At 45.0% G+C, this 17,159-nt stretch overlaps 1 pseudogene; it reads right to left on the bottom strand.

The window, feature by feature from the left end:
- Nucleotides 1-9,151: 9,151 nt before the first annotated feature.
- On the bottom strand, nt 9,152-9,269 carry LOC126238172 (5S ribosomal RNA; annotated as a pseudogene).
- Nucleotides 9,270-17,159: the final 7,890 nt, after the last annotated feature.

The following is a 17,159-nucleotide window of genomic DNA, read 5'->3' as shown; positions in this document are numbered from 1 at the left end:
CTTTGGATAATGCACATCAAACAGTCACACGTTCTGTATCCAAGGGCTGCTCATGAAGTTCTCGGGGACTCGCGCCACTCCAGTGTCGCGTGATTTGTTTGTTCGCACACCCAGACAAATAAAAATGTGCCTCATCACTGAAAAACAGGAGGCGTCATGAAGCAGGCTTGCCATCAAGGCTTCACATGCACTTTTGAGTGAAACAAAGTTGTGTGGATTAGATGTGTTCACCACTGCCAGTTTGTATGGATGCAATTTGAAGACTTCGTGAAGAATTCGTCTCACTGTGCGATTAGAAACTGCAAGAGCAGCTGCATGTTTGCATGAAGATTGCATCGGGGAATTCAAAATCGTCAACCTTACTCTGAAGGTCCTGGTATCCATAAATGTGTAGCCCACCTAACAATCGATTTTTGATCAGGTGTACGACCTGCAGGCGCTATATTAATACTCGCTGGGTTGCGACGATCGAACGGCCACTGGAGAGGTAAGCTTCCACGGCGAACGCACGCTCATCTTTCGTCCACTGCATGATCCCTACTAGACTTGGCCACTGTTTCTATGTTTCGATACAGTGTATCGATACGTGGAACTGTTTCAGTGTTTCGGAACGGCTGTGGTTCACTGTTTCGAAACAGTGGTGTTTCATTCCGCCCCTGTCTCGGATAACCGGACCAGATTCGATATCGAGCCAGGCACAGAAACTGTATCGTTGTTTCAAAATAAGGCTGTTTCAGTCCACCTGTGCTTGGAACGGACTAATTGTATCGAAACAGTGATGTTTCATTCCGCTCTGTGTCGGACGATATTCGGGCTCGGCACAGGTACTGAAACAAAACATAACACTTTATGAAACACTTTCAAGAGTGTCGAAATCTTTTTGACAAGTAATAGCGTGAAGCTTAAGATATCCGAAAATAAAGCTTCGTTTCTAGCTGACTGTTCTGTTACAACATCTGCTTTATAAACACTAACCAAACAATAAAACAACGCATACTATTCACATTCAAAATAACAAATATGTGAAAATCATTCAGTTAAATTACACTTTCTTATAACATACGCTTCTCTGTTCATGTACAGTAATCACATTAAGAAACGCAAGTAAACATTTTGAATAAAAAAAGGCGTAGAGTGACATTTATTAGACATATACATAAATTTGATGTAGGTATAATTGCTAGCAATCTGTTTGACGTATCACTGATACTGTAATGGTGAACGGGAAGGGCTAGGAAGCATGGTGAATTTATAGTAACAATTCGAAACACCTTGAAAGACAAAATTTTTTTCTGTTATATTTTGTTATTTATTCGAATTATTTGGCGTTATTTGTGAGTCTATAGTCACTGTGCCTATTATCCACAATGATTCCTGCCGGCCGCGGTGGTCTCGCGGTTCTAGGCGCGCAGTCCGGAACCGTGCGACTGCTACGGTCGCAGGTTCGAATCCTGCCTCGGGCATGGATGTGTGTGATGTCCTTAGGTTAGTTAGGTTTAAGTAGTTCTAAGTTCTAGGGGACTGATGACCACAGCAGTTGAGTCCCATAGTGCTCAGAGCCATTTGAACCATTTGAACCACAATGATTCCCTTTGTGTGAATGAAAATTAGCATGATGGGTATATTACCCATACTAACAGAATATGGGACTTTCAGTAGCATATCTGTTGTTTCTGCAGTTTGCTCCCACCTCCAGTTCCGTTCGTGGTGGTTCTTCTGTCTTCAGCTATGGCTGTCCTCAGCCAATTGAAAAGTATGAAAGTCACACGACACGAAAGTAGCGCATTTGCTGCAGGAAATACGAAACTGCCAAGACGCCTAAGTGATAGTTTCTTGCTTTCTGCGATATGATTAGCGCTCTCGCACCTCATTTGTGTTTATATGGACATACGTATAGAGTAGACATTCAAGATGATAAAATGTGTGGGTTTATTAGATTACTAAACACAAACTGTTTCACTGTTTCGAAACAGCGTATCGAAACATTACATTGTACTGTTTCATTTGTTTCGAAACAGTTGGGTGTTTCAGTTTGCCCATCTCTAATCCCTACTAAACTAACCCAAAAAAAAAAGTTAGGTCCCGCTATTTCGAATACGCTCAAACCCACACAACAATGAATAACGGCCTTTTCGTGGCGCGTGTTTCAAATAAGGAAGTTCCCGTGCTGGACCCTTAGGTTCGCGCTCACTAAACAATGAGGAGACAAAAGTCATGGGATACCTCGTAATATCGCGTCTGACCTTCTTTTGCCCGCCGTGGTGCATCAACTTCACGTGGCATGGGCTCGAGAAGTTGCTGAAAGCCCCATGCAGAAATACTGAACCACGTTGTCTCTACAGCCGTCCATAATTGTGAAAGTGTTGCCGGTGCAGGATTTTCTGCACAAACTGACCTGTCGATGACTTTCTGTAAATGTTCGATGGGACTCATGTCAGGCAATCTTGGTGGCCAAATCATCCCCTCGAACTGTCCAGAATGTTTTTCAAATCAATCGTGAACAATTCTGGCCCGCTGACATGCCACATCGTTGTTTGGAAACACGAAGTCCATGAATGGCTACAAATGGTCTCCAGGTAGCCGAACGTAACCATTTCCAATAAATGATCTGTTCAGTGGGCCAGACGACCCCGTCCACTCCATGTAAACATAGCCCACACCATTATGGAGCCACCAAAAGCTTGCATAGTTCCTTGTTAACAACTTGGGTCCATGGCTTCGTGGGGTCTGTGCCACACTCGAACCCTACCATCAGCTCTTAACAAATGAAATCGGGACGTGGCCACGGTTTCCAGTCGTCTGGGAACCAACCGATATGGTCACGAGCCCAGGAGAGGCGATGCAGCCGACATCGTGCTGTTAGCAAAGGCACTCCCATCGATCGTCTGCTGCCATAGCCCAGTAATGCCAAATTTCGGGACTGGTACGTACGTTGTATGCCCCACATTGATTTCTGTGGTTACTTCACGCAGTGTTGTTTGCCTGTCAATAATGAAAACAATACGCAAAACCTGCTGCTCTCGTTCGTTAAATGAAGGCCGCCGGCCACTGCGTTGTCCGTGGTGAGAGGTACTGCCTGAAATTTGAGACTGCGGATCTCGGAATGTTGAATTTCCTAACGATTTCCGACACGGATTGACCCATGCGTTTAGCTGCGCTACCATTCCGCGTTCAACGTCTGTTAACCCCCGTCGTGCGGCCATAAACACGTCGGGAACCTTTTCACCTGAATCACATAAGTACAAATGACAGCTCCGCCAGTGTGCTGCCTTTTTATACGCTGTGTACGCGATAATACTGCCATATGTACATGTGCATATCGCTATCCCATACATTTCTTACCTCGGTGTAAGCCCTTATTACGATTTCGTGACAGAAGTATCACTCCCTTTGTTCGACGTTGCCACACTCTCCTTCACATCGTTCGGTGAGGACACGTTTACTACTGCTGTTCGTAGTCCGTGTTACACAGCTTGGTGTGGCATACTTTCCTTGTAGGCGTGTTAGATAGTCCACGCCAACACACCAACAAACCTGGTAAATTCGTCACGGTGCGTTTATGGGTGCGTGCCAACATTAGAGCTCCTTTCTACCATTCTATCACGTCTTCACGTCGACACATCTTCCTGTACTGATTAAATTCAACCACTACACGTACACCATTTCACTGTCAGCAGTGGAGGGTGTAGCGTATTAATTTTCACTAATTAAATTGAGGCTTGTGAACTAACATTTCTGATCTCGATGTAGTGATATTACTGTTATATTTTCGTTCGTCTTTTATGTACAGCTTTCATCTGTTTTCTTAAAAGTAAGACGTTCATAATTGTGCTCATAGCTCTAACTGCTCATAATAACCGTATTTTTCATATACAATGAGTAAATGTTCATTAGGTATTCCCGTGATGTATCATTAATTGTGTTCTTGTAATACATTCTAAGACAAAAAAAAAGGCGCACCAGAAAGGAATTATCCGAATGGGACGGAAATCAGTTGATTTGATGTACATGTACAGACGAATAAATTATTACAATTTCAGACAAAAATGAGCAATTTATTCAAAAGAAAGAGCTTTACAAACTAAGCAAGTCAGTAACGCGTCGGTCCACCTCTGTTACTTAGGCAAGCAGTTATTCGCCTTGGCATTGATTGACGGAATTGTTGGATGTCCTCCTGAGGGATGTCGTGTTAAATTCTGTACAACTGGCGCGTTAGATCGTCAATATCCCGAGATGGTTGGAGCTTACTGTCTATAATTCACCAAACGTTCTCAAGTGGGGAGAAATCTGGCGGCCTTGCTGACCAAGGTAGGCCTTGGCAAGCACGAAGACAAGCAATAGAAACTCTCGCGCTGAGCAAGCGGGCGTTATCTTGCCGCAATGTATGCCCAGGAGGGCTTGCCACGAAGGGCAACAAAACGAGGCGTAGAATATCGTCCACGTACTGCTGTGGTGTAAGGCAGCTGTTGTTGACAACCAAGGGGGGGCCTACAATGAGAAGAAATGCCACCATTGGTTGTCGGGTTGTATGGTGGTCGTCTGGCGGTCGACAGTCAGCTTGGTAAACCACCATCGTCTGATGCGTCTCCAGACAAGTCTTCGGCCTGGAACCTAACTGAAGGGAATAGAATTGTCTTCAGTGATGAGTCCTACTTCGAACTGAACCCCGATGACCAGCAGAGATGCGTCTAGAGACGCCCCGGACAGCACTGGGATACCAACTTGACTGTCGCCAGCCGTGCGATCCGACAACTAGGAGTAATGGTCTGAGGTGCCGTTTAATTTCATAGCACGACCCCTTTGGTTGTTATGTAGGGCACCCCTACAGCACAGCAGTACCTCGAGATATTATGCGTCCCTTCTCGTTGACCTTCAGGGCAGGTCATCCTGGACTTACATTTCAACAAGATAGTGCCCGCCCACACACGGCGAGAGTTTCTTCTGCTTTCTTTGTGCTTGCAAAACCCTACCTTGGACATCAAGGTCGGCGGATCTCTCCCCAGTTGGGATCGTTCGGAGCATTGTGCAGGGCCCTCCAACTTGCTCGGTATTTTGACGATCTGCCGCGCCGGTTGGACAGAATTTGGCACGATATCCGTCAGGAAAGAGAAAGCTTTTGACAATGTTGACTGGAATACTCTCTTTCAAATTCTAAAGGTGGCAGGGGTAAAATACAGGGAGCGAAAGCCTATTTACAATTTGTACAGAAACCAGATGGCAGTTATAAGAGTCGAGGGACATGAAAGGGAAGCAGTGGTTGGGAATGGAGTGAGACAGCGTTGTAGCCTCTCCCCGGTGTTATTCAATCTGTATATTGAGCAAGCAGTAAAGGAAACAAAAGAAAAATTCGGAGTAGGTATTAAAATCCATGGAGAAGAACTAAAAACTTTGAGGTTCGCCGATGACATTATAATTCTGTCAGAGACAGCAAAGGACTTGGAAGAGCAGTTGAACGGAATGGATGGTGTCTTGAAGGGAGGATATAAGATGAACATCAACAAAAGCAAAACGAGGATAATGGAATGTAGTCGAATTAAGTCGGGTGATGTTGAGGGTATTAGATTAGGAAATGAGACACTTAAAGTGGTAAAGGAGTTTTGCTATTTGGGGAGCAAAATAACTGATGATGGTCGAAGTAGAGAGGATATAAAATGTAGTCTGGCAATGGCAAGGAAAGCGTTTCTGAAGAAGAGAAATTTGTTAACATCGAGTATAGATTTAAGTGTCAGGAAGTCATTTCTGAAAGTATTTGTATGGAGTGTAGCCATGTATGGAAGTGAAACATGGATGGTAAATAGTTTGGACAAGAAGAGAATAGAAGCTTTCGAAATGTGGTGCTACAGAAGAATGCTGAAGATTAGGTGGGTAGATCACATAACTAATGAGGAGGTACTGAATAGGATTGGGGAGAAGAGGAGTTTGTGGCACAACTTGACCAGAAGAAGGGATCGGTTGGTAGGACATGTTCTGAGGCATCAAGGGATCACCAATTTAGTATTGGAGGGCAGCGTGGAGGGTAAAAATCGTAGAGGGAGACCAAGAGATGAATACACTAAGCAAATTCAGAAGGATGTAGGTTGCAGTAGGTACTGGGAGATGAAGAAGCTTGCACAGGATAGAGTAGCATGGAGAGCTGCATCAAACCAGTCTCAGGACTGAAGACCACAACAACAACAATCCGTCAGGACGACATCCAACTCTATCAGTCAATGTCAAGCCGAATAACTGCTTGAGGAAGGGCCAGAGCTGGACCAGCACATTATTCACTTGCTCATTTTGTGAAGCTGTTTCTCTTGAATAAATCGTCTAGTTTCTCTGAAACTGTAAATAATCTGTTTGTCTGTATATGCACATAACATCTAAAAATTTTCTGCCCATTCAGATAATTCTTTCATAGTATTATGCACACTCATGCTCATAAATTAAGGATAATGCTGATACATGGTGAAACAACGCTCTGGTGGGCGGTTTTCTGGTTTAAATCACCTAGGGGTATGACCATGCTGTGCATCTGACCTGCGGTCGTCGCACAGTGGCGCTGGCAGCAGTCCATATACGCAGAGGTGTGTTGGTTTATGTCAGAGTACGGTGCAGCGAATAAGTGTGCATACGTTTTCAGACGTGCTAATGGTGACTGTGTGTTGAATGGCTCAAAGAACACATATTGATGACGTTATGAGGGGTAGAATACTAGGGCGACTCGAGGCTGTTCAAACACAGCAGATCATAGCACAGGCCCTCCGTGTGCCACAAAGTGTGATCTCAAGATAGTGGCAACGATTCCAGAAGACTTGGAACGTGTCCAGGCGCTACAGTACGAGACGTCCACAGTGTACAACACCACAAGAAGAACGATATCTCACCATCAGAGCCCACAGACGGCCACGGAGTACTGCAGGTAGTCTTGCTCGGTACCTTACCGCAGCCACTGGAACACTTGTCTCGAGACACACAGTCAACAGACTACTGAACAGACATGGTTTATTCACCCGGAGACCTGCAAAGTGCATTCCACTGATCACTGGTCACAGGAGAGCCCGTAAAGCCTGGTGTCAAGAACACAGTACATGGTCATTGGAACGGTGGTCCCAGGTTATGTTCACAGACGAGTCCAGGTATGGTCTGAACAGTGATTCTCGCCGGGCTTTCATCTGGTGTGAACCAGGAACCAGATACCAACGCCTTAATGTCCTTGAAAGGGACATGTATGGAGATCGTGGTTTGATGGTGTGGGATGAGATTATGACTGGTGCACGTACACCTCTGCATGTCTTTGACAGAGGAACTGTCAGGTGTATCGGGACGTCATATTGCAACAGTATGTACGCCTTTTCAGGGGTGCAGTGGGTCCCACCTTCCTCCTGATGGATGATAATGCATGGCCTCACCGAGCTGCCACCGTGGAGGAGTACCTTGAAACAGAAGATATCTGGCGAATGAAGTGGCCTGCCTGTTCTCTACACCTAAACCCCATTGAGCACGTCTGGGATGCTTTTGGTCGACATATCGCTGCGCGTCTTCAAACCCCAAGGACACAACAGGAGCTCCGACAGGCACTGGTGCAAGAATGGGAGGCTATACCCCAGCAGCTACTCGACCACTTGATCCAGAGTATGTCAACTCGTTGTGAAGCCTGTGAACTTGAGCATGGTGATCATAACCCATATTGATGTCGGGGTACATGTGCAGGAAACAGTGGCGTTTTCTCAACTTATCACCAATACCGTGGACTTACATGTCCGTGTCGTGAGTGTTCCCTATGTGCCTATGCTATTAGCGCCAGTTTTGTGTAGTTCCACGTTGTGTGGCACCACATTCTGCAATTATCCTTAATTTATCAGCATGGGTGTACATACATACATACATACATATTAACATTCTACCATGACTTTGTTCAGATTAGGTGTGTGATCAACTACACTGGGAAAGTAGGGTGTCATATTGTTTCTGGGACACACACAATTTTATTCTTGTTGTTTGGTTTGTTAGTGGCTCTCGAAGTGGCTGCTCCGTCACGCTGCTGGAGAGCAGTTACCCTCATCCGCTGCTCTGTCGGTTCGCGCGCTCACGACGCTTTCGCTGCCTGCGAAAGTGGGCCGTCAGCTGGTTGTGACAGCCCGCGCCGGCTGTTGGCTCCTTCCCAGCTGACGCTGCTCACTGTTGATTGCGCGGTCACAACACGCGCCGACCTCTTGCGGTCAACGATCCCTCCCTACTGGAAACTTATGCCGGCTGCACGGAAATTTAAATGCCAGCCCTATTACATGCGCACATCTCCTAGTGGGAAAAAAATTAGAACTGTAATTGAAAACCAGACGTTTACTTTCGCATTCTGCTCTGCAAGGCGTCTTACGGTGTGTGGCAGAGAGCATTTTTGGTGCCAATTTCATCCCCCCCCCCTTTCCCTGTTCTATTCGCCAATGATTTGTCGTAATAGTGACTCTCAACAAACCTCTGTATGTGCCCTAATTTCTCTAATTTGCTCGTTGCGGTCATTTTGCGAGAAACATGGCATCAACCTGAGCGCCTTGATCTACGGCACTCTGGATTTCCCGGACGAACAGCTGTGTTTTCAAGATCTCCGTTTTCGAAATCCATGATGATTTTCAGAGAGGAGACGTTCATTGTTTAAAAACGTCATAATGCTCGAGCATAGAACATGTTCCATAATTCTGCAACGAACTGCCGTCAACAATATAGACCTATAACTACGTCCACGATCCTTCCTCAAAACGAGAATAACCTGCCTCTGACTGCTGATCGGAACTAAATAAATACAGTTTACTCTACTTTATTCCTTATGTTAATGCTTCATGTAATAATATTAGAGGCTATAAAACACACACGGCATAAAAACACGCAAAGACAAATGTATTGTTTGTACATTCTTATACCTGTGTACCCAGTTGTTTGAGCACCTGCATTTATAAAACTAAACTAAACTCCGTCCGAAGAGGCCTTGGAAAGCCCAACGGTATCGACCGGCCGCCGTTTCATCCTCAGCCCACAGGCGTCACCGGATGCGGTTATGGAGGGGCATGTGGTCAGCACACCGCTCTCCCGGCCGTATCTCAGTTTACGAGATCGGAGCCGCTATTCTCAATCAAGTAGCGCCTCAGTTCGCCACACAAGGGCTGAGTGCACCCTATTTTGCCAACAGCGCTCGGCAGACCTGATGGTCACCCATCCAAGTACTAGCCCAGCCCGACAGCGCTTAACTTCGGTGATCTGATGGGAAGCGGTGTTACCACTGATGGAAGGCCGTTGGCCACCTGCATTTATGGAGAAGGAAATTAAGGTTGCGGTTTGAAGTCTAATTGACGCAGAGGTCATTCATTATAGGAGGATCACAGGCTCTGATGCGGAAGCAGCTCAGCCGTGTCCTCTTCGGAGGAACCATCCCAGTATTCACGTTCAGCAATTCAGGAAGCGCAACCTGCATTGAAAAGAGGTTGTAAGTTAAACATCAACAAAAGAAGCATATTGGAATGTAGCCGAATTAAATCAGGCGGTGCTGAGGGAATTACATTTGGAAATGAGACACTAAGTGTAGAACATGAACTTTGTTATCTCGCCAGTAAAATAACTGATAATCGTGGTGTAGCAGTACTGGTAGTAGCAGTAGTAGTAGTAGTAGTGGTAGAAGTTGCAGTTTTATTGATCCGTAGATCACTTGTACAAGGATATTGGACATGTATTGAAAAATGGCTCTGAGCACTATGGGACTCAACTGCTGAGGTCATTAGCCCCCTAGAACTTAGAACTAGTTAAACCTAACTAACCTAAGGACATCACACACATCCATGCCCGAGGCAGGATTCGAACCTGCGACCGTAGCGGTCTCGCGGTTCCAGACTGCAGCGCCAGAACCGCGCGGCCACTTCGGCCGGCGGACATGTATTGATATTACGGTTTAAGAACAGCAGAAGTAATGTAATTCACGTAAACGGGCATTAACATATTTACAGGCCTAGTTTGACAAGGACAGGACATGAAGTCGACAGTGCCTTTATAGTAGGAATCATCCCGGCGTTTCCCTTAAGTAATTTAGGGGAACCACGGAAAATCTTGATCACGATGGTCAGATGGAGACTGGAGCTTCTGCCCTTCCGACTGCGAGGCCAGTCTGTTCAAAACAGCGCTACCTCATTCGGTTTATACCTAATATACAATAGTGTTTTACAAATAAGTTATTTAATAACATAAAAGGCTAGTTCTGCACAGTGAATTCATTTGTCACTCCAGTCACTACACACACAACCACACACTGTACACACACTGTTTCATAACATAATGCTACACTTACACACTGTTAGCTGAGTCAGCATCCCTCTATAACAAGCGACATGTTTAGATCAGAATGAGAATACGGTGTTAATATTGTACATTGCACAGGTATGGGAGTAAACTGTTCCAGTAAAGAAAGAAAGAAGAACAAATAATGTGAAAGTGGTACGTGAAATGTTTTACAGGGTGTAACCAAAATATACGGCACATATTGGAGAACACATTCCTCACACGTAGACGAAGAAATTATCTTATATGAACATGGGTCTAGAACGCTTTGTCTCATTGTTACAACTTATTTTCTCCAACTCAATAATCATGGGGAACACTCGCGAACAGAACGCACCACCGTAGCGCACGCTGCTCTTTCTCACATCCATCATCCCGCCCTGGTAGTGAATCTCGGAACCGCTGATGTGCCTGTGGAGTATTGCGTACGGGTTCGCAGCCTTCCATAATGCGGGCACGGAGACTCTGAACAGATTGTACTGGATTTCCATACACAAGGGCTTTCAAATACCCCCACAAATAAAAGTCCGATGGGTTTAGGTCCGGAGAGACATGGAGGCCAGGCAATTAGTTCATCTTTACCTATCCATCCGGCACCGAACCTGTTATTTAGAAGCCGACGGGCATTAACACTAAAATGAGGAGGTTTTCCATCGTGCTTGAAGTGCATGTTTTATCGCACATCTAAAGGCACATTTCCTAACAGAACAGGTTGAGTTGTAAGATGAAAACAAAGCGTTTCCAGAGCCACGCTTACATTCCATCGTCTATGTGTGAGGAAAGTGTCCTGGAATTTGTGCCGTACATTTTTGTTACAATGGTTGAAGCAGAGAGGATACGAAAAGCGGACTGTCAATAGCAAGAAAAGCATTTCTAAACAACGGGAATTTCTTAACATGTAATTAAAATTTAAGTGTCAGGAAGTCTTTCCTCGAGGTATTTGTCTGGAGTGTAGCCTTGTGTAGAAGTGAAGCGTGAACAATAAGCAGTTCAGACAACAAGGGAAAAGAAGCTTTTGAAAATTGGTGATACAGGAGAACGCCGAGGCTTAGATAATTACTGAAGAGGTACTGAATAGAATCGGAGACAAAAGAAGGGATACATCGAAAGGGCATATCCTGAGGCACCGAGGGGGCAGAATGAACTGTGGCGGGCGGAAGGGGCTAATTGTAGGCGGATACGAAAGCTTGATTACAGGAGACAGACTCAAATGAATGGATGTTGCGGTAGTCCTGCAGAGATGAAGACGCCTGCACAGGGCAGACTGGCCTGGAGAGCTGCATCAAACTAGTCTTCGAACTGAAAACCGTAACTACAACTGGATGGCGTGACGGTAAGTTCAACGCCGTTCGTCCCGATTGCGAGTCCAGTGCATTGCAAGTTCGCATTCTCTAAACGTGCTCCTCAAGCTAACATCTGCTTTACAGTACTTTTACTTGTTTATGGAGACAGTCGTAACACAATTCGCAATTTGAAAGTACTGTCAGCGTTCATAATTAATACCGGGAACAAGAGTGTCAACCGTTGTTCAAGACTACACCTGAGTCAAGACAGAAGCCGGGAAACTGCGAAGTCCCTAGGATATATGCTGATGGACAAAAGCAACTAGTACAAGCGCAACTGAAATAGTGTCGTTGCTCTGTCCAGCTTTTAAGTAAACAAAGAAATCACAATTGTCGTATTAACCGTGTTAGGCAACTGCCAGATCACCAGCGAAGTGTTTCACATCATACAAAGCAAGGGTTGACAAACTATAAAACCGAATATTTTATATACGTCAAATTTTCTTGGGTGAGGAGGAATGGCGTTTTTTAACCTACGACTATATGTAAGAAACATAGAAATTATCAGGACAGGCAACGAATAAAAAAAAAGATCAACTGAAGACGTCTTTTATACAAAATGAGAAGAATGCCTGGAAAATAAGTAGTAATGCTGGAACAACGAAAGTGGGTTAAATTTATGACGAATATTTAAATATGTTGACCAAAATCTTCCTCTATCCCCAGAAGAAATTTGAGTACATAATGTTACTGTGTGCGTATTTGAATATGTGAGTTTTAATTAATCAATTAATGTAGCTAAGTGTATTGTAGATATGAATTAAAACTAGTCGTCCAACAGATGCACGAAACTATAGGCCTGTATCTCTGACGTTGGGCTGTTGTAGAATTTTGATATTCCTGAGACCGAAAATCGCTGTAGGAATCAACGTGGGTTCGAAAACAACGATTGTGTGAACCCTCCGTTCGTCAACGAGACGCAGAAAACAGTGTATACTGGCGCCCAGGTTCACGTCGCATTCCTTGGCTACCGACAGCCGTTCGATACAGTTCCGCACTGCGGCCTGATGAATAAAATTAGAGCGTACGGAATATAAGACCAGCTATGTGACTGGCTTGTTCTAGCCAACAGAATATAGCCCGTGTCATTATCAACGTAGAGAAATCTTCAGATGTAAAAGTAACTTCGGATGAATCCCAAGAAAGTGTTAGAGGTCCACTACTTTCCACAAGATATATAATGACCCAGTGTATAGCCTCATAATTTCCAAGAGGCTTTTCGTGGATGATCCTTTAGTATTCAGAGAAGCCGAAACCTAGAAAATTGTAACGAAATGCAGGAGGACCTGCAGAGGACCGACGCTTGGTGTAGCCACTCTAAGCATAAACAAATGTAACGTATTGAGCGTAAATAGACAAAACCCGTTATTGCATGATTACACGATTGCAGAACAATCGCTGGAATCATTCACATCCATAAAGTATTTAGGAATATGCCTCAGTAGCGATTGAAAGTGGAACGACCACATGAAACCAATGGCAGGTAGTGCACTGAGATTCATTGCAAGAAGCCTCAGGAAGTGGCCTACCCACAAAGAGCGACCTTGCAAAACTCTCCTTCGGCCAATACTTGAATATTGATCGTCAGTCTGGGATCCAATTCAGATAGGATTGACGGAAGACATACAGAGATCCAAAGAAGAGCAGCGCGTTTCCTTACAGAGTCATTTAATAAGCACGAGATCGTCACAGAGATGCTAAGCCAAATGCAGTGCACAACGATGCGGTTTACTGTTAAAATTCCGAGCGCTCATGTTCCTAGAAGAGTCAAGCAATATGTTGCTTTCCGCGATATATATCTTAAGAGCACTCTACGAACTTAAAATTAGCGAGATTCGAGTCTTCGCACAGGCTTACCAACAATCTATTGCCCAATTAACCATTTGCGACTGGAACAGGACAGGTGGGGGGGGGGGGGGACGACGACAATGGAACACAAAGTACTCTACTGTAAGATGGCTTGTGGAGTATAGACACCGATGAAGAAGATGAAGATGTAAATAGTCACCACGTTCAGTACGTAATCATATACTAGATGAGAAAATGTACCACTTTCGTAATGGTATAGTGAGATACTACAAACTCGGATCGTAAATACGAGATTAACTGGTAAATTCTTACTCATTAGATGAAATCTAATTTTCAGTTTGATTTTTGGATAGGCCGGCCGAAGTGGCCGTGCGGTTAAAGGCGCTGCAGTCTGGAACCGCAAGACCGCTACGGTCGCAGGTTCGAATCCTGCCTCGGGCATGGATGTTTGTGATGTCCTTAGGTTAGTTAGGTTTAACTAGTTCTAAGTTCTAGGGGACTAATGACCTCAGCAGTTGAGTCCCATAGTGCTCAGAGCCATTTGATTTTTGGATACCCGGCTTTACAGTCGCCACATTAGTATTGAAATACATAACACCCTATCTCCCTTCTCTCTCTCGTCGTCATAGCCATAAAGTATGCAAAGACGGCACTGATCTCCACACCCAACTAGGTCATGCAGTGGTTCAAATGTGTGTGAAATCGTATGGGAATTAACTGCTAATTTCATCAGTCCCTAAGCTTACACACTACTTAACCTAAATTATCCTAAGGACAAACACACACACTCATGCCCGAGGGAGGACTCGAACCTCCGCCGGGACCAGCCGCACAGTCCATGACTGCATGCAGTGGTAAGGCGCCGCACTTGCATTCGGAGGTCGACGGATCAAATACTCGCACGGTCATCCTGACATTAGTGTTCCGTGGCTTCCTTAAATCCTTTAAGGAATATGTCAACCTGTCTGCTTTTGAAACGAAATGCCCGATTCCTTCGATGTCCCTCCTCAAATCGGGCTTATGCTCCTTCTCTAATGACCTTTTGTGAAAGGAGAATGAGGGAAGAAGGTGGGTGTTCAACTTATTACGTCTACTATTGGAGAATATATCTCCCCGTGATCCTTCAGAATTGTGGAAACCTCTAAGTAACCATTTTTCTGCGAACAATAGGAAAACGAAATTATTGATAGAGACAAGTTTGCAGAAGCTGGTGTCTAAAGACAGTAACGTGTAATATACTGTAGCTGCAGGGAACAAGCAAAAAAGTAACTGAATCAATGATTAAATCATTGAAAAGGAAAAATTCCCATGGTTATGATCATGTACACGGAGGTGACAGAAGCCATGGGATACCTCCTAATACGCTGTAGGACATCCTTTTGCTCGGCGTAGTGCAGCAAATAGTCGCTGAAAGTCCTCTGCATTGAGCCATGCTTCCTCTATAGCCGTCCACAATTGCGAAGAAAGTGTTGCCCTTGCAGAATTTTGTGCACGAACTGACCTCTCGATTACGTCCCATAAATGTTCGATGGGATTCATGTCGGGCTAACTGAATGGCCAAATCATTCGCTGAAACTCTCGAGAATGATCTTCAGACCAGTTGCGAACAACTGTGGACTCGTGACATGGCCTGTTGTCATCCATAAAAATTACGTCGTTGTTTGGAAGCATGAAGGCTATGAATGCCTGCAACTGGTCTCCAAGCAGAGGAACATTACCGAGACTCAGTCCATTCCATGTAAACACAGCCCACACCATTATGGAGGCACCACCAGCTTGCACAGAGCCTTGTTGGCAACTTAGGTTCACGGTTTCTTGGGGTATACGCCATACTCGAAACCTACCATCAGCTCTTACCATCTGAAATCGGCACTCATCTGACTAGGCCAAGGCTTTACAGTCGTTTAGAGTCCAACCGATACGGTCACGAGCCCTGGAGAGGTGCTGTAGGTGATGTCGTGGTGTTAGCAAAGGCACTGGCGTCGATCGTCTGCTGTCATAGCCCATTAACGCTCAATTTCGGAACGGATACGTTCGTCGTACATCCCACACTAATTTATGCGGTTATTTCACACAGTGTTGCTTGTCTGTTAGCACTGACAGTTATACGAAAACTCCACTGCTCTCGGTCGTTAAGTGAGGGCCGTCGGTTACTGCGATGTCCATGGTGAGAAGTAATATCTGAAATTTGGTATTCTCGGCACACTCTTGACACTGTGGGTCCCGGAATATTGAATTTCCTAACGATTTCCGAAATGTAATGTCCCATGCATCTAGCTCCAACTGCCATTCCGTGTTCAAAGTACACTGATTCCCGACGTGCGGATGTATTCACGTCGGTAACCTTTTCACATGAATCACCTGAGTACTTTAACAACACCGCTTTCTTTTTTTTTTTTTTTTCTTTATTGATTTTCAGTTCCCCCCGAAGGGGGCGGGCTGGCAGCAGCTTACTACGCTGCTCTACAGCCTACAGACTTTTTTTAAATAAAGGAAGAAGAAAGAAAGAAGGTAAAGCAGGCGATAAAATGGTGATTTAAAGTCTAAAATGGCGTAAAAATGCGGAAAGTTAAAACAGAAAGCAAAAGGGGTTGGCAATGTAGATAAAATACACAGGAATAAGACAAGTAACATAGTAGACACACAATTAAAAAACACGGCGACAGTCCGGTTTCTGTTCGCAAGAAATAAAAGGCACACCCAGCGACAGTATGATGGCCGTTCGCAACAAGTCCCAAAAAAACACAACACGGAAAACTCACTGTAAAACACGCACTATAGAACACTCACTGGAGAACACTGCACGAAAGTGGCAGCACAAAGATGACACTCCCGAGCCAAAGGCAGGTGTGGGGGGGGGGGGGGGGGGGGGGAGGGTACAACTCTGCCAATGCACTGCCATTTTATACTTTGTGTACGCGATACTACCACCATCTGTGTACAGGGCGTTACAAAAAGGTACGGCCAAACTTTCAGGAAACATTCCTCACACACAAGTAAAGAAAAGATGTTATGTGGACATGCGTCCGGAAACGCTTAATTTCCATGTTAGAGCTCATTTTAGTTTCGTCAGTATGTACTGTACTTCCTCGATTCACCGCCAGTTGGCCCAATTGAAGGAAGGTAATGTTGACTTCGGTGCTTGTGTTGACACGCGACTCATTGCTCTACAGTACTAGCATCAAGCACATCAGTACGTAGCATCAACAGGTTAGTGTTCATCACGAACGTGGTTTTGCAGTCAGTGCAATGTTTACAAATGCGGAGTTGGCAGATGCCCATTTGATGTATGGATTAGCACGGGGCAATAGCCGTGGCGCGGTACGTTTGTATCGAGACAGATTTCCAGAACGAAGGTGTCCGGACCGGAAGACGTTTGAAGCAATTGATCGGCGTCTTAGGGAGCACGGAACATTCCAGTCTATGACTTGCGACTAGGGAAGACCTAGAACGACGAGGACACCTGCAATGGACGAGGCAATTCTCCGTGCAGTTGACGATAACCCTAATGCCAGCGTCAGAGAAGTTGCTGCTGTACAAGGTAACGTTGACCACGTCACTGTATGGAGAGTGCTACGGGAGAACCAGTTGTTTCCGTACCACGTACAGCGTGTGCAGGTACTATCAGCAGCTGATTGGCCTCCACGGGTACAATTCTGCGAATGGTTCATCCAACAATGTGCAATCCTCATTTCAGTGCAAATGTTCTCT

Source organism: Schistocerca nitens, chromosome 2 (genome assembly GCF_023898315.1).
Source record: "Schistocerca nitens isolate TAMUIC-IGC-003100 chromosome 2, iqSchNite1.1, whole genome shotgun sequence".
In the NCBI taxonomy this organism is placed as follows: domain Eukaryota; kingdom Metazoa; phylum Arthropoda; class Insecta; order Orthoptera; family Acrididae; genus Schistocerca; species Schistocerca nitens.
This window is presented reverse-complemented; position numbering and strand designations above follow the sequence as displayed.